Source organism: Phasianus colchicus, chromosome 1, assembly GCF_987193195.1.
Source record: "Phasianus colchicus chromosome 1, bPhaCol1.hap1.1, whole genome shotgun sequence".
NCBI lineage: Eukaryota > Metazoa > Chordata > Aves > Galliformes > Phasianidae > Phasianus > Phasianus colchicus.
Genome location: NC_143436.1, coordinates 177,703,001 through 177,729,574, shown reverse-complemented (window position 1 = coordinate 177,729,574; position 26,574 = coordinate 177,703,001). Strand labels below are relative to the sequence as shown.

The 26,574-nt window shown below is 41.0% G+C and overlaps 1 protein-coding gene across 7 annotated transcripts in view; it reads left to right on the top strand.

The window, feature by feature from the left end:
- The first annotated feature begins 7,597 nt into the window (after positions 1–7,597).
- WASF3 (WASP family member 3) overlaps positions 7,598–26,574 on the top strand; it is a 63,325-nt gene continuing 44,348 nt past the window's right edge. The window contains exons 1-3 of one of the 7 annotated variants that reach the window (XM_090133793.1): positions 7,598–7,786; positions 14,656–14,791; positions 15,701–15,784. The gene's annotated coding sequence lies outside the window, so the exon portion shown is untranslated. Of the gene's footprint in view, positions 7,787–13,901; positions 13,926–14,655; positions 14,792–15,700; positions 15,785–21,994; positions 22,013–25,179; positions 25,293–26,574 lie in introns of those variants that run through there. The other 6 variants (XM_090133794.1, XM_090133796.1, XM_090133795.1 and 3 more) reach the window with 6 other exon arrangements.

Sequence of the window (26,574 nt, the reverse complement as noted above, 5' to 3'; positions counted from 1 at the left end):
TGCAAAGCTCTTGCCTATTACCATTTGTGTGCACACAGGTAAGATCTGCTTGTGTATTATGGCAACCATACATTAATTGTGTACGAGAACGGAGACTGCAGATTTCTCCTCTGAAGACTGTAAGCATACATGCACATTCCAGGCAGAGTGAAGAACCTCAGAAAATGCTCACTTTCACGCTCCTTTAATACAGGTTTAGTCCTGCAAGTAACTGAGCTTACTGAACCAGGAGGTACAGGCGGAACTTCTAAATTTACACACTGCTCAGCCAAAAGGCCCTAAGATAACACTACAAAAAGAGATTGTCTATCGGCAGTACCAAATGTATGACTGATATTTGAGGAGACTCACACCTCCTGCTCTGTGGGTACACGAATGTGATTGACAATGAGAGGCTTCAGATATAACATGCAAGATGGAGACTTAACATGGTGTCTTCTTTTCAGCTCTGCATAATGAAATGTGCCATTGTGTTTTGAAGAAGAGAATTATTTTCCTCACATTCTAATGCTGAACATACTTGAAGTACACCAGTGTCAACACAAGAACAAAATCTACAGAATTTAAATGCCAAAACTATGTGTGTGAGGACAATTACAGAATAAGCGTAATAAAACAAATCCAAGAAATTTGACACTTTTGAATTTCATTACAAAGAAATACTGCTGTTTTCAAGATAAAAATGTGTCTACTTGTGAAAATAAGCCTTTCTTTCCTGTTCTCAAGCTCTACATTTTAGACTATCTGCTGCATCTCAACTTAGCTAATTTCAGTAACATTACACACCATTAGGTAAGCTTATTGCAAGAGAAGAAGCACTAATAAGTTGTTTAAACTGTCATGATAATTAAACAGTTTAGTTTTATATTTATTAAAAAAAAAAATAATCTCCAGTGACATATTAATTATGCATTAAGCTTTGCCTTGTAAAAAAGTTGATAGGCTTTCAAATAGCCATCTCATCTCTGTTTATTTTTAGAAAGCTCCTCTTTCAAACTGACAGCATTTCAACTATTTTAATACCTCAACAGAGATCTAAATTTCCCTCTGATTATTTTTTCAATATTAACACCAGGTGGCTTTTCTTTCCCTTTTAATCAAAATACAACTACTTGTTACTTCTGAAGCAGCAAAAAGCTTCACTTTTAATCTTGGTCTTCATTCAGCCTTGCCCTATTCAAGTCACTTCTTTTCCCGGAGGACTGCTCAGAAGGTGAGTTCAGTGTATAACTTTCTATATATCTGGAGCTGCCAAGGAACAAAACCTTTGGAGGGCTTATGGTAGAAAAATATTCTCAGAGCAATATAGCTCTTTGAGGGGAGTAAGGTGAATATTAAAACCTCCTAAAGACTGCTAATGTTTCAGTCTATCATAACAAATATAACTGGCCAGCCTTTGCAGTGATAATATCATACTCCTGATGCCAATGAACTCATTGCTCACCTTCAGGTTAACACTTCAAGGAATGCAGGATTGCCAGATATGTTACTGAGTGATGCTAAGGAAGACTAGGAAAGTGATAATTTATCTTAGAATCATAGAATGGCCTGGGTTGAAAAGGACCATAATGATCATCTAGTTTCAACTCCCCTACTATGTGCAGGGTCACCAACACTCACCCAGGCTGCCCAGAGCCACATCGAGCCTGGCCTTGAATGCCTCCAGGGATGGGGCATCCACAATTTGCAGTATTAGAGATGAAAGGAGGCATTCCAGTTTGAGTAAAAGTGACACTGGCCCTCAGTCATGCAAGCAAACACTCAAAGACAAATTACTTACGGCGTGCTCAAAATCTAAGAATCTTATGATTTAATTATATTTATTATATTTATATTAACGTAAGTAAATATAAATATAATAAAATAAAAGTAAATATTTAATTAACGTAAGTATGACTATTAAGGAAATGTTTTACTTTACTTGCTTAGAAGATGCTGGTATATATATGTTTTTTTGCTATGTGACATAAGCAAGGTGGAGAAAACCTTGTTGAATGATCCTTTTAAGATGCTGGAGAAGTCTGTTTGGAAAGAAAGAATCATAGAGCAATTATCAAAGGTCACAAAACTTTTACAAAACTATTGGTTGAATTTCTCAAAGAATATGTCCTGAGTTTGGTAATGTTTTATATTTTTGTCAGTGTCCTGGATGATGGAATAGAAAGAATGCTTACCATACTTGTAAATGTCTCAAATCTAGTGGCAATCTAAATGATTTCGATAAATGGAACAGCTGGTCCAAAAAAATAGGATGAACTTCAAAAAGAAAATGCAAGATCTGCATTTAATCTGGAAAAGTTGAGTGCATGAACACAAGATGAGAAACAGCTGACTAGGTAAAAGTTTTGCTGAAAAATATGTTGAGGTTACAGTGACTCATAAGTTGAACATGTATCAACAATGTCATACTATTTCAGCAAAAGCAAACACGCGGCATTGGTATTGAGTGATGCATGTCTAGTTCTGTGCAATGAACTTCAGCAAATGTGGAGGCAATCCAAAAGAAAGAAAGTGACCAGAGAACTAGAAAACATGTCCTGTGCGGCGGAGCTGAAAGGAGCTAGGGATTTAATTTATTGAATGAATGACTGGAGCCTTCAAATAGTCAAAGGTTATCATTTGTTGTCAAAGCCCACTGTGAATAGAACAAGAAAAGAACGTGCTAAAATTATAACAGGTAAAAATCATGTTAGACATTACTAAAAACTTTCTGACTATAAATACTAGGCAAGAAGGCAGGAGGAAATTGTGAAATCTGCTGTTTAGGTTAAATACTTTAGTCTTGTCACAGGAGCGTGGATCAAGATGTCATTTTGCTCCACTTTCTGTGTCTGTGTCACCAAACGCCCTGCTTAATTTCATTGTGAACTTTAATATTTGTAGTTAATTTATACATATTTTTGAAAGGTTGTCTCAATAAAAATCCATCTCAACTTGTTCAGATCTATGCATTTGATTTTCTTCTGGTGTTCCCCTATTGTTACCTCCATAACTCAATTATTTTTATCTAATCTTCTTCCACTCTGGAACCCCAGATATTAAGTTAACTGGGAAAGGGGAGCTGAAGAACGCATGCCAACTGGAGGAGCCCCCTGGGAAGGCACTGGGAGGAAAGGAGCAGGGTTAACTGCAACCTTGTTTCAGTCCTCCGCAATATAACAGAAAATAACAATATATATCACAGTGCATGTGTCATAGGACCCTGTTTGTCTGAGGAAACGTTCAGTAGTGTTTTGTGCTAGCTGTTGTGCAAGCTTATACACACGTTTATCCTTGTCACGAAAAGAAGGTAATCTAAGAGTGGGTTTATAAATGGCTGTGCTTGTTTTGAATTTGATGCCTATGAGGTCAGTAATGAAGGTGTTCCAATGATTTTTTTTTTTTCTTTCTATTTCTGTTGAGTTAAACATAATTGCATGGTTGAAAGACTGGTATTGTATTTAATCTTTTTTTTTTTTTTTTTTTTTTTTTTGCATTTGTATTCACTGCTATGACATTTCAAGTTCTTGAACAAGGGTGACTCAGAATCTGAAGTTCTGTTGGATAAACCAAGGTATCCCTAACGGTGTAGTTCCCAACTGTACCTTTCCATGGCTCTTGTTCTGACCCACAAAACAAGGCAATGCTGTATTTTCTGACTCCCCTGACAAATAATTTCATTAGCACTATCAATTCTAAAGCCTTAAGCCTGGAAGAGGAAAAAAAAAAAAAAAAAGAAATTAAGCTAAATGTAAACCTTGTGATAATATGAGATAGCACTCTGTATGCATCAAGAGTTGCTACAGATGTTGCATGGAAAATAAGGAACAAAAGAGTACTTTGAGACTTGACTATTTTGAAGGGGTCAGTTTCCATGTGTCACACCTCTATATCAGAAGCAATTCACAAAGGTTCAAATATAGGACAAAGGCATTCGATAGTCAGATAGCTTCTGTTTATGCTCTGGCTGTGTCTAACTGTCCCTCTGATTTTGTCAAAGAGAAAGATGTTAGCAGAGTATAACACTGACTGATGCCCTGACTCATTTGTGTGCTTCTGTGATCTACAAGAGAGATTTCTAAAGGCACATAGGGGAGTTAGATGAGAAACTCTCGCTGAAGGTAAGTAGAAAATGGATGATGGCAGACTCTGTTGGTAAATTTTACCCACAATACTACAAGAAAAACAAATCAGATGGAGTGAAGCTACTAATATCTATTGGACATCAGGCCGGGAGAAATCAAACATAGCTGTCATAAATCTTTCAATATCCATGTCTTTTTATGGGATCGATAGAGTGAGAAAGCAGCCAGAGACTTCCTAAAACCCAGCTGCATAAATCCTCTGACACCAGACAACATGCTGCTATTCCTTACACTTTCATTTGTTATCTGGAAGAGCTGATTTTTACCTAGTAAGAGATTTTTTTTTTGCCTTTGATGCTATACCTCCGTTATGATTGGTGATGATAATACAACAACTTTAGGGAAAGACGGCTGGGTCTGTAAAAAGCATCATACATCAATACTGAATCCAGACAGGAAAAACAGAATTTAGTTCATCCTTAGGTGTTGAAAAAGTATTCTGTTCAGCACACTTTGAAACACCTACTTAGAGATACGTGAGCTTACCTTCCCTTCTCTTATTTCAGATTGGATATTCATACTTTTTGTTTCTTAATTTCATCTCATTAGTCCTAACTGCATCTAAACAGCAGCTAAATCAACAGCCTGTTACTAGTTACATCTTTTTGTATTTCATTTTTTAATCTCCAAAGAACTTGGAACTGAGTCTTCTGTGGGCTTATTTTTTAAAAGGGAGCTTATTCAACTGACAATGCCATAAAACCATTAAGAGACTGTGTCCATTCCTGCTTCACAGGATATCCTAATCCACTGCCATACCAAAGTGTCAGAGCCAGCAAACAAAAATAAGTGTTTTGCATAGCAAATAGTTCTGACTTACTCATAAATAGTGAATGGACCTCACTATTAATTGGCAGAATTACGACTTTTGTTTGGTTGATGAAAGTAGCTGTCTTGAAAAGTTACTGGCCTTCCTTTTGTTCTTGTTTTCCTACTTTTTTTTTCCCCCCACAAAATTGATTATACACAGTGCCTCTTTGAACTTAGATTGATTGTTTCCTTTGAGGATCCACTCGCACTTTGCTTTCACAGACTTTGTCAGTTTTTCATTATTCCAGAAATACAGGTATATTAAAAGGAGACAAAAAAAAAAAAAAAAAAGGCAAAATAGTTAATAGTCTCAGGAAAAAATATGAATAGAATGAAAATATCAATAATGAATGTAATATTGAGTATATGAATAGCATAAGAAATATTTACACAGACTTATCAAGGCTAAATAGTTTTGTGTTAATGGAAAAGAAATTCCATTAACAGACACATAGTAACTCATGAAGCATCTTCTGTTGTGCATCGCATATATCCTCTGGCTGTCCTAAATCAATTACCTCATTCACAACTTGGAGGCCCTTTCTATAGGGTGGGACTGTGGCTGGAGGCAAAGCAATTTATTGCAAGAGCTGATTCAGCAAGAAACTCCTCAGGGCCTATCAGTGTTCCATTAATAATCAGAGACGCTGTAATGATTATTGGTGGCACTGTAAATCATTTCCATAACATTATTTATTTTAACGTTACTCAGCAACTTGGTGTTTCCTGAAAGACAGAAAGGTTTCTCAATCACAAAATACGCTCTTCGGCAGGAAGCAACAAGAAGTACAAAACTTTCAAAAGGTTCTTTCTTCTTATGCTGCACATTTTTTGAGTGAAATCTACTACACAAGAAAAGGAAGTCCTTAAAATCTGATCTAAGTCAGTGGGAGCACAGCTAGGAAAATGTCATGCTCACTTCCGCTGACCCATCTTGACTTTGGTCTCCAGTAACTCTGCCTTTTCATTACTCCCTGAAGCCTCATTCTGCCTTCAAATGAAATTAATAGCAGAAAGATCAATCCTGGACATCTTTCACTGCACCAGTCCAAACCTGAATCTATTGGCTTCAGAGGGCTTTTCTGCAGCATCATTTTACCTGAAAATTGTAATAGTTAGACAAACGCTGATAGAATTATTCCCTGCAGATAATTTTAGCACTTTTTCCTTTTTTGTCTCAGGATGAAAACTTTGTACAGATTAAATGCAAATAGATTTGCAAATTCCAAGGCAAGGGCAAAATTGCATTAATAAAGCTCTGCCTGAGTCCCATTTTTACAAGATTTAGATATTATAAAAATAGCTATGGGTGCTGAAATGTCGCAAACAGAGAGAAGAAAAATAAAAGCTGAGAAGAAATCCAAGGGACTGGAACACAGGTGGACCAAAATAAACGCTCTTTGATATCTTCCATCACGAAGGACACTTGCTTGTGTTGATAGAGCAGAAAAAAAAAAACTGGTAGCGACAGGTCTGTTTGAAATTAATATATTTTCCCAACCTCAAGAGCTCATTTTCAATATGGAAAAAAGCTGCCACTGAACGAGCATTATCGCAGCAGTGTTCTAACGACGCAAGGTCATTTACCATCACTTTTATTTTGCGGTCTTTGAAGAGTTTCCTCTTTCCCGCTGCACGTCTTAGGGAAAACAGCCTCCTTTTCTAGGCAGTGACTTTCATCTCCTATGACCGCGTGCAAGCGAGCCTTAGCTGAAGAATAAGACCGCGGCTCCCTTCTTTGCGCTTTGTTACTCGGTGACTCCTCTCTGTTCGCTTCGCCAGCGATCTTAACGCCGTCACCATCTGCACTACAAAGCACAAGTAAAGCCGCACGGCTTAACGCTTTTGCCATATAACCTTCTGTGATTACATCAGCGCTTCTCAAGCTGCCGCCTCTCACCGCGGCTGATCACCGATTTGGGATCACTTTTCCCCGCCGGGCAGCGGCCCCGAGGAGCCGCCCGCGAGCCCGACCGCCGCGTCGGAGTTTTGCAAACTTTGCGATGCTCCACGCGCTCGGCTCGGGGCGGCTCCGGGCAGCCCGCATCCAGCCGCGGTCATCCAGCGGCGGCCCCGAGCCCTTTGAAGTCCGGCGGCGATTGTTCCGCGCCGCCCGGAACCTCATTCACATGGAAACGTCGGGGCTTCTTTCTTTTTTGCTTTTCTGAAGGCTTCGCGGCGACCGACAGGAGCCCCCCGCTCCCGGTATCGCCACAAAGGACGCGGAGCGGACGTCGTCTGGGCCGCAACGCAGCTGCGGCTCGCGCAGCCCCGGCCCCCGCCGCAGGCCCCAGGCCTCAGCGCGGGTGGGCGCGGGCACGGCCGGGCCCGCACTTGGGATTCGCTGGGAAGTGGGTCAGCGGGGCGGGCGGAGGGCGAGGGCACGGCCGCGGGGTGCCCGCCGCCAACGGGAGGGAGGGAGGCGGAGGGCGGGAGACGGGCGGCGGGCTGAGGGAGAGCCGGGGTCGCCTCCGCGCCCGAGACGAACCGCCCGCCTCACCCCGAGGCCGGGCTCGCTCCGTGCGCGGGAAGCGGAGGGCCGGCAGCCCGCGGACAGCCGTCTTGCGAGCCCCAGGTAGGGGCCGCTGATTGACAGCTCGACCCTCCCTCCCGGCGTTTCCGTTGGGTGCTTTTCACGCCAATCAACGAGGTGCGCGGCGAGAGATTGGCTGTCACTAGTTCTCCTTTCCCGCCCCTCTTGGCACGGGCCAAAGGGGGAGGCGAGGGGGCGGGGCTTTCGGCCGAGGGGCGGGGCGGCGGGGGCGCGGAGGCTCAGCCCGGGAAGGCTCCGCGCGGTGGCGGCGGTGGCCGTAGGGGACGGCGGCGCGGGATGGGACGGAGCGCGGCGTCAGGTGGGTGAGGGGCCGCGCCGCCGCCGCCGCCTTCCCCGGCGGTGGTCTGTAAGCCGAGGTCCGTGCGGAGGGGCCGACGGCGGCCGCGGGATGCGGTTGTGAGGTTCCCGGGCAGAACGCGCTCCGCGCGCACGGGCGGTTCGGATTTGCGCTCCGTGCAGGAATGGGAACGCGGCGTCTGACCGCGTCTTTGTGCCGCTTTGTCGGCGGCGGGGAGCGGGGAGCGGGTCCTCCCGGAGGGAAGGATGGGGCGGATTGGGACGCAGCCGGGAACTCGGGGGGACTTAAGATCCGAGGGGTGGTTTGTGCTTCGCTGTCGTGCCGGGCTGGGCTCTTTATTTTGTCCTTAAAGCTTTACGTGGGGAATCGAAAAGCGCTGTGTTTGCGTGAGATAGCGGTGTTGTTCTGACTTGGCCTGAGACGGTGCTTTCCGTGGGAGCGCGGTGCTGCTTGGAGGAGGGAATGAAGCAATGGAGTAACGGTACGGCGGCGGTTCTCCAGCACGCTGCCCTGCTCCACAGCCCGCATCTCGGAGCTCAGCCATCCGGCTGCTGCTGCGCGGATCGCTGCGATGCGGGACTGTTAGGTTGTAAGGGAGAAGTGACAAGTTACAGCGCTTGCAAACTTGAGGATCCGAAGGATTAAACCCTGTATTTGAGCTGTGGAAATGTGCTTTGAGAGGTGTTGCGCTCAGTTAGCGCTAGCTTAGTTTGGCATTTAAGGAGAAAACAGACTAAGGTGGAAGGACCGTCACTTGTCTGCACTGAAATGAAGGCCCCAAGTCGTTCTTGCTCTGTGAATGTGGCTTTCAAGTAGGTCCTGCCAGAAGGAGGCTTTATCTGTAGCTGTTCAGCCTGTCACCAGGAGCAGGCTGTATTCCTGCTGAGCAGTGTGGAAGCAAGATTTATTTCCAGGAGCATTCTGGGGTTGCGTTGTGCAAAGCAAACTCTTCTTACTGCTGGCAGAAGGGTGACTTCGGTGGAGTATTTTGTGTTTGCATGGCTTGTGGGAATGTAGTTACTGGGCAGCGAATGGAGAGGTTTTGTTGTACGTGAAATAATTGAGTCGGTCCTTTTTCTTCTCCTTTTCTACAGCTATTTTCTTTACATAAAGAAGATTAGAAAGCACTTCTTAATCAGATGCTGAAACAGTAGTCTTGATTATACACAGTAGTTATAGAAGTTTTGCGGTCTTTGCTAATCTTTCTGTTTGTGGAAGTAATAAAAAATGACTTTATCTCAGAATTAGAATTGCTTGTGTTATAAAAAGAGACTTTCATAGCAGGAATAAGTTAACAAGGCTTCAAGTTTGATTTATATGGTTCAGCGCATACTATTCTCTATAGTTAAGAGCAGCATAGCCATGCTCTGCTTTTTAGAATATGCCCTGTCTTTACAACATACCTTAAATAAGCAATGTTGATGATTTTAGGAGCGCTAATACCGACTTCTTATGCACTGGTTGTTCTTCCTTGACTAGATTATCTCAGATGTATATGCCTTGTTCTTCAGTGAGAGGAAACATACTGTGTATTTATATGAAACAATAAGTGTCTGCAGGCAGTATTCCTCTGCAGAGGGAAACGAAAGAAAAGCCACAGATGTGACAGATGATAGTAATGTTAGCTCAAAGCTTCTTGTATGCAATGATTAGTAGGGCAGTGTTTGTAAAAAAAACAAACTCCATCAGATACTGCAGAGAATTACAGAAGAGCTAATAGCAGGTGAGCATTTAAATCGCTGTGTCGGTGTCACCTGGACACTGGATTAGCTCTCATGCTTGTGCAAGTATTCCATTTTGTCTGAACTTCCTGTGTAGACAGTTCAGTCTTGGTAGAAAGAAGAGTAAATGGAGTAGTGAAGACTGCTGGAGAGAACTGCCTATCTTATGCTAAGTAGATGTAGCTCTTAGGGATGTGTTTGGTTGATGTGGTGATGGGTTGGCAGTTGGACTAGATGATCTTAAATGTCTTTTCCGGTCTTAAAGGTTTTGTGATTCTGAAATAAATATATGCAGTTAAATTTTCGTTCTTTTGAACCCTCCCACAGCACCATCTTCCAAACCTCTTGTTCTGCTTATAGCAAGAAATGGGTGAAAAAGAAGTTGTACTAGTGAAGTCTGTTCTTACTGATCTGTCTTTAGTTGCTGTGTGGTTGCAGTACAGTCTTGTAACTGAATTTGAAATAGGTTTTGTAACACAGCACTTCATCATCTCTTTCATTCAAAGTTGTATCGATATCTCACCTAATTCATGGGTGGCACCAGTTAAGTTTTGGACTTCTTGTGGTTGTTAATAAGAACTTGTTGACAGTGTGGATGGGGAGACAATGTTTTCACCTGGCTAATGTCTTAGAATCATAGAATTCCTCAGATCGGAAAAGATCTTAAATATCATCAAGTCCAACCACAACCTAACCATCCTACCCTAACTCTAACAACCCTCAACCAAATCATGTCCCTGAGCACCACATCCAAACAGTTTTTAAACACATCCAGGGATGGTGACTCAAACACCTCCCTGGGCAGCCTATTCCAGTGCTTAACAACCCTTTCTGTAAAGAAGTTTTTCCTGATATCCCACCTAAACCTCCCCTGGCACAACGTGAGGCCATTTCCCCTTGTCCTGTCACCAGTGAGAAGAGACCAGCCCCGCTATCACTGTAAGCACCTTTCAGGTATTGGAAGAGAGCAATAAAGTCTGCCCTCTGCCTCATCTTCTCCAGACTGAACAGCCCCAGTTCCTTCAGTCTCTCCTCATAGGTCATATTCTCCAAGCCCTTCACAAGCCTTGCTGCCCTTCTTTGGACCTGCTCCAGCACCTCCATGTCCTGTCTGTACTGAGGTGCCCAAAACTGAACACAGTACTCGAGGTGAGGTCTCACCAGTGCCGAGGACAGGGGCAGGATGACTTCCCTCGTCCTGCTCACCACACCATTCCTGATCCAAGCCAGGATGCCATTGGCCTTCATGGCCACCTGGGCACACTGCTGCCTCATATTCAGCTGACCGTCCATCAGCACACCAAGGTCCCTTTCCATCAGGCAGCTTTCCAGCCACTCCTTCCCAAGCCTGTAGGGTTGCCTGGGGTTGTTATGACCAAAATGCAGGACCCGACACTTGTCCCTGTTGAAAGTCATATAGTTTACCTTGGCCCACTGATCCAGTCTATCCAGGTCCCTCTGTAGTGCCTTTCTCCCCTCAGGCAGATCAACGCTCCCTCCCAACTTGGTGTCATTAACAAACTTACTGAGGGTGCACTCAATCCCCTCATCAAGATTGTTAATTAAGATGTTAAATAGAAGCGGCCCCAATACTGAGGCCTGGGGGACACCGCTTGTGACCAGCTGCCAACTGGATTTAGCTCCATTGACCACGACTCTTTGGGCCCGGCCATCCAGCCAGTGTTTCACCCAGCGGAGCATACGCCCATCTGAACTGTGGGCAGCCAGCTTCTCCATGAGAATGTTGTGGGGGACAGTGTCAAAGTCTTCACTGAAGTCCAGGTAGACCACATCGACAGCCATACCTTCATCCACTAAGTGGGTCACCTTGTTAAGAATGAAATCAGGTCTTTCAAAGGATCTACTATTTGTAAATCCACACTGACTGGGCCTGATTCCCTGATTGACCTTTAACTGGTCCATGATTGTTCCCGAGATTATCCATTCCATAACCTTCCCCAGCACCAAGGTGAGACTGATAGGTCTGTAGCTACCAGGATGGTCTTTCCCGCCCTTTTTGAAGCTGGGCATCACATTTGCCAGTGTCCAGTCCAGCGGGACATCCCCAGTTAGCCAGCGCTGCCAAAGAATGATGAAGAGTGGCTTGGCAAACCATGGATTGCGCTCTAGGGTGCAATCCATCCGGCTCCTCAGTTCTCTAATTCTAAAGTTATTCAGTGAAAGGAAAGACCAGGTTGGAAATAGGTGTCTTCTCAAGTTAAATGCAGCTTCACATTGTGTTCTGAAGGTTCCTTTTGTTCCTTTTCCAAGGGGCGCCACCAGTAGTGACTGCTCAGAAGTAAGTGCTTATTATAGGAATAGGAAGAGATAGAGGGTATTTCTCTTCCCCTACGTCAGACTTGTTTGGAATTCTGTAACTTATGAAAATCAGTGTCTAAGAATTACATAAAGGCATCTTGAACCTTGGCTCTGCAGAAGGACTGCTACACCGCACGTTTTCTCCTGAGAACCTAATCTGTGTTTAGAGGTAATGATGAATTAATATGAAATAAGACCATGTTTATTTGTTCAGCAGTAATGTGTGAGTGCTTTCCTTAACGCTTACTGGCATTTAGATACAACTGTTCAGAAGCCAACGTGTTGTAAGAGCCTCTGAAATGTTGCACTGGGGTGGTTGTATCTGCAGAAGTGGTGTTGTTTTTCACCCCTATAAAATCTCAAGTAACTGAAATGTTTTTAGCTGCTCACTTCTTTTTCCTCCCCTAAAAGAAGAAACAAAATGTTTGGGAAGAAATAAATATGTGCGTAGGAGCAGCTAAAGATCAAAGGAGAAGTCTTTGTGGTCACTTAAAGCAGTGAAATCAGAGCTTATCATGCTTAACTTCTTTATTTTTTGTCAGGTGAAGCTACTGGAGAATTTTTGTGAAGGTTTATTAGTATGGTAAGCATGTATTAGACTTGTTTGTGCTTTGGAAGACAAATCCAATTTCATTTGTGGTAGGGATTTACAGGGATTCTTAAACACTTGGCAAATGAGTTTTCCAGTGAAATGTTCGACCATTAAACTAATGACGTTCTCTGGGTTTGTGGTCAAACATTGTATTTTTATTTATTTATTTATTCATAATAGAGTTCTATATTTAGCAGAATTGTGGTTACTAATTTGCAAGATTTTGGAGCCGCTTCCTACCGCTTGAGTACAGGTGTGATGTGACCTGTTAGTTCTCTATGGGTTTGATAGCCAAATGTGTTTGTAGGGATCAAGACTGGGGGGAAATGTGTGATTCTTGTAAGTGTGGATTATCTTTATGCCACGTTGGTTTTATTTTTGAGTTGCCACTACTGATGTTATTCTGAGTTAATTATCTTTTGTTTTAAAAGCAGAAAAGTTGAGTTGCTCAGGTAGAACTTGATTAATGCTTGTGTTTGTTTTAAACACAGCAGTCAGTCAAAAACAAAAAACATTTCCCCAGCATTTGCATACTATCAAACAGATTATATTTAAAATATGTTGCTTCTCTCCTAATCATTCATAATTTCAAGTTGTCTGGCAAGAGGTGGCTGTTTTGTTGCTTTTTTAAATTGTTTATTTGAAGTACTGGAAAGAACTGGCACAAAAACTTGAGTGCTGAGTTACAGAATTGACTAAGAATTAGTGAACATAGTAACGTAACTAAAGTAAACATCTTGGATGTGGTCAGCATACAAGTATTTTGGCTTTAGCTATTGAATTAATCTTGCATTCTGTAAATAGTTAGATTTTTGTAATAGTCTTCACAATGTGATGCAACCTTTAAAGTCCTGGTAAGTGACATAGAGTGCATACAGATACTGACAGTAATTTGAATCTGCCCTGGGTTCATGTTTTCTGGTCATTATAATGGACATAAATAGAAGTAATCTATCTGATGTAGTCCTAACTTCCAATGAATCTGTCAGAAACAGCATTTTAGGTTGACTTAAATTTGTTTCTTTTTCTTCTTCTGAAATAAAAATATTCTGGTGCACAGAGTTATGGCCTGACTTGTTTTCTCTCTGGTTCCATAAATCAGAGCTGTTTCCCTGTTCTTTGGCATGACATTTTATTGCACATCCCTGTTGTTGAAGTTGGCCCTATACAGAAACTATGAAACAATTTCTTGTGGTAGAACTCTATCAAGCTTCATTTATTTGCACACCAGAATGCACAGATAAATTCACATTAATGAAATATATTTATCACCATTAAGTTCAAATGTCGCAGGTTTTCTTGGAGGCTCATGCAGGAGTCATCTCCTCCTGTGCAGCTGTAAAAGCATAGTTTGGCAGTTGTAAATAGCATGACTATGTTCTGGGGGTGCTTTTTTGATCTCTGAATATACACTTTGTTTAGAATGATATATGTATTATGTTTTTTGTGTCCTCTCAGTTTCAGATTGCTTGACAGAATTTTGAAACTGGGAAGGAAAGTTCATATTGTAAGTAATAAAAATGCTATTTCATGCATGATCTAAATGCAATTGATAGATAAATTCCTCCAACTTCCTGGCTGCTGCTTCTAATGGTTATAATTGATCAGACATTTGAAATTTTACATTGATATTCTCAGGTAGACAAAGAGTGGTGAAATCTCTTTGCTATCATTTGGCCTTTTTTGTATTTTTTCCTACTGATTTTTTTCTTGAAGGTCATTCATCTGGCCTTTCTGAGGTTGTGTCAGAATTTCAGGTGTTTGACTATGAGCGTATGAAGCCGTTTCTTACCTGCATTGTAGCTGTTGCTGAGCAGTTGACTACAGAAACAAGCTGCTGGTTGGAGTGGGGCTATGCTAGCACAGTGTAGAGGCTTCTCCATCTTCACTTGAAGTACTCAGTTTGGATGGGTGTGCTTCTAGGCGTGTTGGATTTGCCCAAGTGGAAGCTCTCATCTTTTGTGTTTCTGTCTAATGCTGTACTGCCCTGCTGTTAACATGTCAGAGATTCTTGGTTCTGGGAACACTTTTGTCTGCTTGTTGGGAATTGAGTTATGTTGGATTTTCTTAGGATGCTCAACTTTGTTACTTCTCATATTTTTCAATGTTTTTCTTCAGTAGCTTGTCCTTTAGGTTGCTGAGTAAATAGATAATAGTGTGCAGTATATTATGAATTAAATGAGCATGCTTACTTCCTGGTTTATGAAGCCTATCTAACAGTCTTATTGTTCTGGTAGATTATCTAGGTGGAGGTCATTGATGGCATAAACATACCAGCAGTGGAAATGAACGTGACAGTGACAGTGTGATGGTGTTTTGGAGGCTGGAGTCCCACAGCCTGCTTACAAGACAGCACATGCAGTGTGTGTGTTGGTAAGAGAGCCTGAAAGTCAGACATACCTAAGCTACGACAGGTTAGAAATGTCTCCTTCGCATTAACAATGTCAGTGGAGTTTTCCTCTTTGGCAGGAGGCCCTGCTTGCTTGTTGCCTGACCTCAGAGGTGAAGCTCAGTGTTCTGATATAATAGCACCTCACCAAAAAGTGATTCTCAGGGCACGAGCTGTACGAGATGTACTGGAAGAAGATGATGCGGTTTTCTTAAACACTGTAGTTCCAGCTGTCTTTTATGTGCTGTGCACGAGGAGCCTCGTTTATTTAAAGGCCGAGTATAGATAGTCAAATTATTTGCTGTATGCTATGGCTGGTAGATGCTTGTGGGTCTGTATCCTTGGGCAGATTAGATCATTAAAGCAGAACTGCGTGCTAATGTAACAAAACTCAATCTGTCTGTATTCTAAAAGGACAAGAATATTTCCTTTTATTGTTGGGAATTCATAGAAACCGAAGCTGAACAAAGCACCACATCAGTGAAGACTGAGAAGCTTGTATAATCTCATCAGAAATGTTTTATGCAAGTCTGGCTGCTAATGCAAAAAGGACCTAATGTTAATTAAGACTGTGTGTGAAGGACAATGAGCATAAGTTGGGAATTACTGGAGCTCTGCCATATTTATAGTAGGGAACAGGAGATAAACTGTAACCATCGGGGCTGTCTTCCCTGGACTTGTTAACCCTTTGCCTGCTCGTCACTTGCTGCAGAGGGGCTCTTTGTAGCAACTGGAATCTGGGGGTGAAGTTTATTTTGATCTTGGTTATTGTACTGGCCTGCCGGAGTTTGACTATTCCTTTATTTGAGTGTTTCCAGTTAACACATATGGTTATAGTTGTTGTCTGCAGCTGTTGCTCGCTCATCCTTCTCCAGTAGCTTTTTTTCTTGCAGCCTGGGACTGTGCTGCAATGCCTTCATTTGAAGATTGAAAAAGGTTAAACCCTCTTTTGTCTTGTGTTTGTAACGGCCTGTAAGGTAAGGACCTTGCCTTTGTGTTACTGTTGTGCAGTTGAACAGGGAGTCCTGGTAAAGCAAGTGAACACTGTATAGCCCTTCTATCTAGAATTCCCTTCATTTAAAAAGGAAAAACAAACAAACAAACAAAAAAAAACATAAAGTAAAGGCTGATAAAGTTCAGATTCTCATGACTTGGAAATTAATTAGTAATATGATATGTAGTTTGCTCATAGCCTGAGCCTTCAGTTTGTTAGTATCCCAAGGTTCTTGTACATCTCCATAGTGACGATCATTTTCTTAGTAATAAGCAGTAGTTGGAGAACTTGCATTTGCGATGGGTGACAAACGTAAAATATTCACATATGTTAACTATATTCCAGCAAATATTGGATTTGTTTGTTTGTTTTTTTTCTTTTTTTTAATCTTTGGTTTGGAATCTTGTGGTGGAAAAAGTCATTATTCCATAGTGTTGAGCAAAGCTGTTCACATGCCTTGAAGGTGATGTTTTCCTATCAGGCAGCAAGCAGCTCTAGAGACTCTCGTGCCACAGGACAAGGCCTGGGAGCTTCTTTTATTTAGAACTTTTAAACGGCCTTTGGGAACACTTTGAGAAGCTTTTCTGCATATCATTACATGTGAATGAAGAAATGAAGAGTTTGAACTTTTGAATCTGAACTTCTGAACTTCAGAATGGGAGCTGTAGCGAAAATTTGTCTGTCTTGTTTTCCTGTAGCAGTTACTGAGCTTCCTAGCAAATGCTGAAATCCTCCGGAACTTCTATCAGCATAGGTTTATTGCAGAATTATTTCCTGGGAAAGTACTGTTTTTCTTCTAAAGGCTGACTGCTGCTCTGAATACTTAAACAGATGTAAACATGGAGGAGATAGCACATCACTTCAAATAAAGCCTGCATTTGATTATTTCAACTTCTGTGCTGGATTTCAAGATGCTTGCATGTATTACTGTTTGTTTGCACATGGCTTGAATATTGAAATTCCTTCTAGCCTCCACGTGCCAACTTAAAGCTGGAATGGGGCTGCAGTTAACCCTAAAATAGATTTTAAGCAGGTTGTCTTGGTACAGTAGTACAGGTGGCTTACTGTTAGTTCTGGGTAGTAGAATATCTGTATAGTAGAAGGGCATTTACCAGGCTGTGCTGGACAAACAGACCTGCAGGTATACAGAAAGCATCATGCTTTGCCCACTGTTCTTTCTACAAGAAGAAGCAGGCACAAGAGTTTCTTCCAGCATTCAGCACCTTCCTTTATTTTCTCTGTGCTGGAGGTGTCTCCTTTGGTCAGCCACCTTGTTTCTCTGCAGGCTCTCCATTCTGCAGACCTTACCCGTCTTGCTCATCTCTGCTGAAGCAATTGCTTTACATTTATAACAAGTAAAGAGTTGGAGTCTTGAAACATTGCCTTAATATTGTGGCTTTCTGAAATGCACAGAAATAAGTCTTTAAGAAGTATTTAGTGTCTCTACTGCTTTCTTTGTCTCTTAATCTGAAATGACTTCGGCAGCAGTGAAATAACCGCCTTTGAAGGGCAAGTTCTGGTGGTTTGGTTTGTCCTTCTGCCCATGGCAGCAGCAGCTGAAAACCCCCGGTTTAATCTTTTCTTCTCTGTCCTATATTTTAAGATGAATCTGCTAACGCTTTTTGTTGTGTGCCACTTCCTCATTTGGATTTTCTGTTCCCCTTCCTCATGCTGCAGATTCTCTCCTAAGCATTTCTTCTGATTTCTTCTGAATTCTTCTTTTACTTCCCTCTCAGTCATTCTTTTATAACCTAGTATTTCCCTTAAGAAAGAACTGCTCTGTGGTAAACTTCTGCTTCGTGCCATTGCTGGTTTAAAAGAAAAAAACCCACATCCCACAGATGCTTTTCGTATTTTTAAGGCGTAAAATGCTATGAGATTAAAAACAACAACAACAAAAAAAACAACAATGGAACAGCAACACAACAAACCCTTCCCTCCCCTGCTACAGTCATCCCAAAAGAAACTTAAAATGGGGGAAAGTAGATGTAAGACTTCAAATGCATTGCCAAATGTAAACCCTTCTTTCTTCTTCTGAGCCAACTGCCTACTATCAGATATCTTTAAACCACAGAATGTTGTTTTTGGCAGGGACATCAGAAAGAGTATTCTCTCTTCTAAACAGTTGTTGTTTAGAAAACAAGCATATGTCTGGCATCATCATGGATCTTTAAATGAGGAAAAAGTGATTTTATTTCCAAAACGTAGTAAAGCAGTGTTTTCAGTGAAATCAAATGTTAAATGGTTTTTGGAAGCTTAAACGTAATGGTGTGTCATTACAGTTGATTGTTGAGGTTGAAACAACAAGGGCAGCTAGCCCTTGAACTGCTAAGTGTTAATCATAGCCTGGCAAGGTTTTTGCTCAGCCCAGTTACTGGGCTCCACAGGAGCACACAGCCAAAAACAAGGCATCTTTTTGGAACTTTTCAAAGCTGGAATTAAATGTTGAGGCTCAGATATAAATTGACAGCTTATTTATTTGTAAGTGACTATAAAGTTAAACTATAGCTATAAATGTGTAATTTGAGCATCTTATTTGTCTTTGGTTGGAGCTATTGCTGCAATAGAAAATACAATGAAGTAAGCTTTGTGTACCTACGGGATGACAGCCTACAGGGTGACAAGCTTTGATTTGTTGGTAAAAGATAACAATTTGATTTACAGGTGTTACATGTGAATAAATACAGTTCCAGATACCCAAAGAGGTTAGTTTAGGCTCATTAAGTTACACATGGAAGGTAAGAATGGAGAAAAGTAATATGCTTTGGCACTGAGTGGGGGACGTTAGGGAGATTTAACTGTGAAGGCTGGAAATATGGGTGTTGAACATGGAGGAGGAAAACCAGGCAAAGTAATTGATGCTTATTTTAAATGGTCATATTCCCTTTGAGATGTTTAAAATCCCTGTATTTTAAAACTAAAATATATGTGGGAAGCCTTGAAACTAAAACTTGATTGAAATACAGACCCTGAAGGATCAATATTCCTTTGTGTGTTTTTGAGTCTTCTAAATAAACTTTGAACAAAACATGAATGTTACTGCAGGAAAAACAAGATTTGTAGAAGTAATTCAAATCTATTATGGATTAATTTGCATGATATTACTAGCGTTTCATAAAAAAGTCTTGCTTTTTTGCTCGTGTCTTCAGGTGTACAATATAGTTTTGATTTTCTGTGTTTTAAACATGTGGGACTTGCTGATTTAAATGCAGTTCTTAAAAGAGTGTTGAAAGAAGAAAAGAATTCGCTTGATCAGAGTGGGAAAATTGCTTGTTATGGTTTTTCTGGAGGCATGAAACAACTTTTGGTGAGTTTCTGAATAGAAGAAAGCGTGATGTGTTGAACAGCTGGTCCTTAAGGATGAAGTAGTGGAGGAGAAAGCAGAGGCACATCACACATGGTACCCTGCAACTGTATTCACCTCTCACCAAAAAAAAACCAAACAACCCAAGCCAACAGAGAGTCTTAATTAACTATATTGTATAAGATTGAGATGAAAAACAATTTTATCCAACAATGGTTACCGATACTGTAAAGGCTTAGAAGAAAATGAAGATCGCCTCCTTATTAATGCATAGTCTCTGCCAAAGAGGTTATTTGTAGTCAAAGGGGACTTCATGTATCAATCATCTGGTCTAGTAATAGTTTTCACCCACTCTTTACTTATTTTTAATACCTTTTGTTGCTAATGCATGAATAAATAGCTCCAGAGCTGTTTGTGCTTGAGGTTGGTAGTGCATTATTGCTTCCAGCCGTTAAATCAATGTTCTCATCTCAGAAAGAGGTGGCAAAGTTATGAAGGGGCGTGAGATCTGGAAATGTCTTTTGTGTAGTCTTGCATACTTTTGTTTGAAGTCTGGCTAATCCCTTCTTATTTTACTTCCTGCTTTTTTCAGAAATGCATCTTGTATGAGATTACCAGTGGTGGATCACTGCTACTGGGTGGTGGGCTCTTTATTCTACTTGTTTTTCTGCTTAGGGAAGGATATATATTTCTGTAGCAGCAAGGTTATATCTGGAAGGTTGTACTGATCCAAGCTGTAAAGTCTTAAACCTCAATCTTTGGTGAACCACATCAGGGCAAGGATCGTTGTATGGATACTGGTTATTGTTATTCTGACTCTTTACTGGGAAGATTCCCTCCCTCCATGACTGTTTATTTGGTTCCAGTTGTTTTTGTTTTAAAGGACTCAAACATGAAGCTGTTGGCTGTCCTAACAATAATTTGTCTACCTTGAAGTTGCAAGAAAATCTTTTAAAGTAGTAGTTTTGATCCAGATTTCCTAAGTATTTACATGTTAATCTGATAATACGCCACTGCTAAAAAGAAGCCTTTCTGGAGAGCAAGGCATCCCTGCTCTGTTGTTCGTGAAAAACTGTAGCCTATGGGATCAGGTGATACTTTAAAGTGGTTCTTCATAAAAGAGCTTTTAAGAAAAAGATTCTATACCTTCTCAGCTTGCTTCAATTCACTGTGCTTGATGCAGAATTTCCAGGAATTTTGTAATTTGTGACAATGTGTGTGGTCAGCTCAGGTGATGGTGGTGCTTGTACCACCACAGCAAATTTTAGTCACAAACTTGACCTATGTAGAGCTACAGGAGTATTTCAGTCACGGTGAGAGAACAAAGATCAGATCAAGCATCGAATTCTCAGTCTTTGCTTGCTGGCTTTCCTATAGCTGTCAAACACATGCTTGTGTTTTTGAGCAAACACGTCATGCACTTAACACCAGCAGTTCTCAAACTTTTACAGAACCTCCCTTTTCTGTAACAGCTTGTTTCTGTGCTGCTCCTCCGCCAACCCCAGGCAGCTGTGAGGCAAGAAGGGGAAGCTCTGTGTCACAGCTGTGCTGCTCAGTCTCTGTCCTTTGGGATGTGGAGCTAGAGCCCCAAAGCACTGTGTGTTCCTGTGTGGTGATGGGAAGACTTGGATCTGAATCTGTGCCAGATTTCTTGCTGTCCTTTCCCTTCTCCTTCCTGTTCTTCAATAAAATGGTAATAACCAAAAGACCTGATTGCTTCCATTATCAAGTAGAAGCCACACCGTTGTTTTGGACCCTCCTCAGAAGGCATGGCATTATGTTAGGCACGTGGCCTGCTTTCTTTCCCTTTCTGCTTAGTAGTAGAGAGTAGCTTTTGCTCTTTGAGTGAAAAAATTGATATAGATTTAATGATGCCTTCTGCCTTTCAGCAAACAGTTATCACTTCTTCAAGACTTCTAAGATTTTTTTTTTCCCCCAGAGTTAAGATATTTTGCATCTTACTTAAATTCCACTTGCAATTAAACCTAACAAGGGAGGTCAAGGGCGAGAAAGACTGTTTTCAGCATGTGTGGAGACAGGACAAGGGGAAATGGCCAGAAGCTGGAGCGTAGGAAGTTCCACACCAATGTGCGCAAGAACTTCTTTACGGTGAGGTGACGGAGCACTGGAACAGGCTGCCCAGGGAGGTTGTGGAGTCTCCTTCTCTGGAGATATTCAAGACCCGCCTGGATGCCTACTTGTGCGACCTGCTGTAGGGATCCTGCTTTGGCAGGGGGGTTGGACTTGATGATCTCTGGAGGTCCCTTCCAACCCCTGTGATTCTGTGATTCTGTGAATGCCAGGCCTTGGAGATAAGAAAGAATCTGGGGAAAGGAAAACTTCCCCTTGGTCAAGGAGAATCTGATTGGAATAGCCAACTTGGATTCACCAGAAGGAAATTATGCTTGACTGATGTGGTAGCCTTCTGTGGTGCTGTGGTTGGCTGGGTAGATGAGGAGAGAGCAGCACGTGCTGAGTACCCTGTCTTCAGTAAGGCTTTTGAGGCTGTCCCTCATAATATCTTCATGGGTAAGCTTAGAGGATGTGGGACAGATGAATGAACAGTGAGGTGGATTGTGAACTGGTTGACCTGAAGTAATCAAAATCTCTGGATGCTCTCCTGTGTAACTCTTTTCTGTATAACCTACTCTAGGAAACCTGCTTTAGCTGTGGAGTTGGACTAGTTGATTTCCAGAGTTCCCTTTCAACCCTTACAATTCTGCAGTTCTCTTTAACTTGTGAAATCAACATACATTATTTGTGACTTTCAGACCCTTCAGTAGAGGAGTGCAATGGGGTCGTTGAAAATGTAGTTGGAATGGATATTTTTATGGTTGTTGGAAGACTGAAGAAGGATCATAGGCAAGAGGCTGACTGAGAAACCTGCAGTCGCATTAATATGAATTGGTAAGGGAGATCTGGAATGTACGTATAAAATATTATACATACTAAGAACTACAGCTGTGTTTTTGGTATATTAGACTTGATTATCCTATCTAGATTTTTTTTTTACCGTATCAAAATTTATTCGTGGAAATTGCTTCTGTAAGATACTGCTTTTGAGGGCAGCTGGTTGCTTGTCCAAAGTAGAAATGTGTTCCAATAGAAAACACTGACCGTGGTGGTTGTTTGTTTTTTATAGAAAGTATCTGACTTTTCTGATCTTTATTTAGTATGGACTATGATAAATGCGTGTATAAAGTTTGTGTAGATACCTATTTCAACCACTGAATGTTTTTCTCTGCATTTACATCCTAACATTTTAAAAGGAGTTATGAGAACTATATTGGAAGTCAAGTAAAGCATAGTGATTACCATTGTGATATATTTTGACAGTTAAGTTTTAGATCAAGACAGTGGATTACTGTGTTGAAAGATACAAAGTTTTAAGTACATAATCTTACTGCTGTCTCCTTCCTTTTTGCTCTTCTTCATAGCTGTGATGCTATGAAAGGAAATATCAGATTTGTTTTACTTTTTTTCCTTAGGCATTCTGAAGCCTTCTCAACTTCATTTATCAATCTAAGTTCTTAGGTGTTTCTTTTTAGGGGTACATATGTGTATGTGTGGTATTTTTGACTTTGTATTTTTTCAGTGTGCCGTGTTCTTGCGTGCAGGTCATGCTTCTGTTATTCTTCTACTTTTCTCTAATGTTGTAGTCAGCTATAAACCACATAACCTTCTACTATTTACAGAGTAATCTGAACTGAACAATTTCTTAATTCTTGTTGGGGCAATGGGCAGCTTCTTTTTTTGCTTCCAGTGTTGCTTGTTGGTTATCTGAATGTTGTTTGTACTGCTCATGTCACCATATCCACTGCTGAAACATTTAACTTGAAGGCCTGTATCTGTCTTGCCTCGAGCCAGGGTGGGTGAGTATCTTCAGTGATCCAGTGGGTTTTCTTTCTGGCTGGGGTACTTAAACATGTGTTGCACCTGTCTGTATTTCTCAGTGATTGGAGAATCTTTACTGTTTAGATCTAAGATGACAGAGTGAAAGAATTATACCTGCTCTGTGTTTGATATTGGTATATTAAGAGACCTAGAAGGCAGTCTAGCATGATGTTATCTTTGGATTTGGCTTTGTTTGGAGTGAAGAATCTGTGTTGGCTGTCCAAGAAGAGTGTTGGCCTGGGCAAGCCTCTAACTACTGAGGTGCCAAAGAGGTGACATCTGGGGGCTGGTCAATGCTAACATGCTTCTTACCTGCCACAATGCCTGGCAGACCAGTGCTGTCACTGTCTGGCTCATGGTCTTAGCTGACTGTCTTTTCTAGATGGTGAAATCTCAGAAGGACAAGTATTTAACCAGAGATAAATTCCAGCTTCTGGTTGACGCACATCTGTCTAATATCGTCAAGCAGTAAATATTTTTACCATAATCCAATGAGTGACAATGAATAAGAGAGGTATTAGATACAGGTTGAATATTTTTGCTTTGTTGTATGCTTCAAAGCAAAACTCCAGGAGCATAAACTCACTTGGAAAGAATTAATGGCAGTGGATGCACTAGATGCTGAAACAAAGTCTGACCATCAAAGCTATTCTCAGGAAGGTAGGGAGCTATGCTTAAATAGCTCAGGAGAGGGCAGATCACCCTACACACTCCAAGGACAGCATATATCCTAAGTCTGCATCTCTAGATGTCTTTGGAGGCTTGGAGTTTGGACAGCAGCTACTGAATCTTAAGTTAAAACCACCTGGAAAACATGAGCTGCTGTGTCTTCCTTTGTGCTGCAGCTGTCATGTCTGAGTTGAAGACTGAGATCTGGCTCAGACCCAGTTGAAAGAGAAGAGACTTTGTAGTTATCTTTATCAATCTCATCAAAGCTGCTGAGGATAGGCCACTACAAGCCCCTTGCTTGGTGCTGTAGAATAGCACCCCATGCCACGTAGAAGTACTTCATTCAGACCTCTTTTTTCTGCTCTTCCAAGACGCCAGTAGCTCTTTGAGTTTTCCAGATTACTTTTATAGAGCTTCAGTGCAAGATTTTAGTTGCATGCTTCTGAGTACAGGAAACCGTAAAGGCAAATCAGTACTGAAAATTGTAAACACTTCCTTTTCTATGTATGTAATAACAGCTGCTGTTTTAATTTGAACTACAGTAGTAAGCTTTGGATGTCCATGGATGAAACCATGTTTTAAAAACCCTTCCCCCCATCCTACAAAGCAGACTTCACCGTAAAATCCTTTTTTCACCATTTTGATGATGACCTACTGTTCGAATACTTTTAATCCTCAATCTGTATAAAAGTTATGTTTTGCATTAAATCCTTTTCCTCTATGGATTTCTGAGGTAATCCTCTGTATGCCATATAGCTTGTTCTTTAAATTGCTTGCATACTAAGAGTTCTGTTTAGAAACTTTTAAAACACTGATTTTAAACACAATTCAGCTGTGTATATATTTCTGTGCAGAACTCAGTTTTGTACGTTTTCTTTCTCTAAAATTGTATCCTATTGAAACTGTTGAGTACTTTCTGTAATTTCATCAGTCATTGTAAGTCAAATGTGGTGCTTGGCAGAGGAGTCACTGATGTGCTAGGTAATGTGTGCATTTTTTTTCTTTAAATGATTTCTGTTGGGATTTCTTTCCTCTTGGAGATCTTACAGAAAAGAGAATCCATTCAAAAGGAAGTGTGTATATTTGGTTGTGCTAGGAGATGGAGATTTGGGCTGGTAACGGTGTATTGAATTGTATTTTCCTTTATCTCATACTCTGTGCATCTGCATTATATTTTTCATCATAGTTATCTGTCTTAAATATAGAAAACATACGGAGAAATTATGGGCTTTCTCATTGTGTTCCATTCCTGTGTTCTCTGTTGGTTTTTGTTTAATATTTTAGTTACAAATAAATCAGAAAAATGTCAGTTGAAGAGAAGACACAAAACATCTTGGTGTTGGCCGTGTCTTGGTGTTGGCCATGACTGGATGTTTTAATGGTATAAGGATTTACGCTGTCTGCTGGAATAAATGCCAGCATACTTGATATCATTTGACCATGAAAAATGTGCAAGATCCTCATCCTCACCATCCATACGGTAATTCTTGGCATTCTTCCCTTCACTGTAGGCTGTACACGTTGCTGACCTGAGCAGAGTTCATTCATCAGAGGGTGGATTCAGTGATTCTATTTATATAGTGCAGCCCTACAGACTGTTGCATCAAGCCATCCTAATAGCATGGTACTGGAGGGTTTAAGTTTCTTATAAAGTTCCAGTCACCTTGTACTAAGCTAATGCTCTAAAGACATATGTTTTGTAGGATTTTCTCAGTCTAGATCTAAATCAGATCTGCTACTTCTCAAGCCATGAGTATAACTGAATAAATAACTGTAACCTGTGTGCTCATGAAATCACTGGGGTGATTTTTCAGTTTCCAGTTGCAGGAAAGGTTGCCAGGTTTCTATGTTTTCCCTCGCTCAATCAGGTACAGAAGTTGCTAGAAAGGAAAGTAAGCTCCCTGTGAATGACTGCAAAAACTATCTTCTCAATATGGGTGTAGAGTAATGGGCATGGTGCTGATGAGCTGATGGTTTGACTGGGTGATTTTAGTGGACTTTTCCAACATTTATGATTCTGTTATTCAATTCAGATCACTGATGTTAACCGGGTACTTTGTGATATAATTTTAGTCACGCATGCAGCTCACATTTGAAAGGCATCTCTTCCCCACGTAGTGCACAAATCCTTGTGATAAGATGGGAAGATCTCTGTGTATGAATGAACTTATACTGATGTGCATTTCATTATATGGATATTCAGAACAGTTCCTTCTGAATGCATATGAACACTTCAGTGAGGATCAAGATCTTGGTCGACGAGCAGATGTTGGTAGCTATCTAACTACTACTAACAGGAGGAGGTGCATTGTTTGCAATAGGTGTCCACTGCAGCACTGCTTATTGGAATTGAGAGGGAGGCCAGCATGCTGGTAAAGTTATGATACTTTGAGGGAGGATAGAGGAAATTCAGGGGGAGTGGTGAACTATTCTCTTGGAGCTAAAATCTGTAATGCTTTTGTGGAGACAATACTTTATTATTGCATGAGCTGCTCATTACATTTTTAGTTGGTTTGTTTTAGCAAGTATGTATCTAAGTAATATTTAATCTACTGTGAAGTGTCTCAGTGGGACTCAAACCCGTGTTTTATTATGCTTTACTATAAGCCATTATCTTCCATTTTCCCATCCCCATCTTTAAGTGGGTCAATCTTACTTCCTCTCTAGATATTTCTTGTTAAAAACAGGGGCCTTAATTATGAAATAGCCAAGCATTTTTCTGACCTTTGGAAATATAATTAAGCTCTAGCATGATGTTAGTGTTTAGCTCATAGTGTCTCTAGAAACTCATACATGTTTTTAGTATTTTAATTGATCAATGAGCCTGGTTTTTAATGTATATATTTAGTTTGTCATTCTGATATTGAGAAGTCAAAATTACTGATGATTTTGTCTTTCTGATTGCA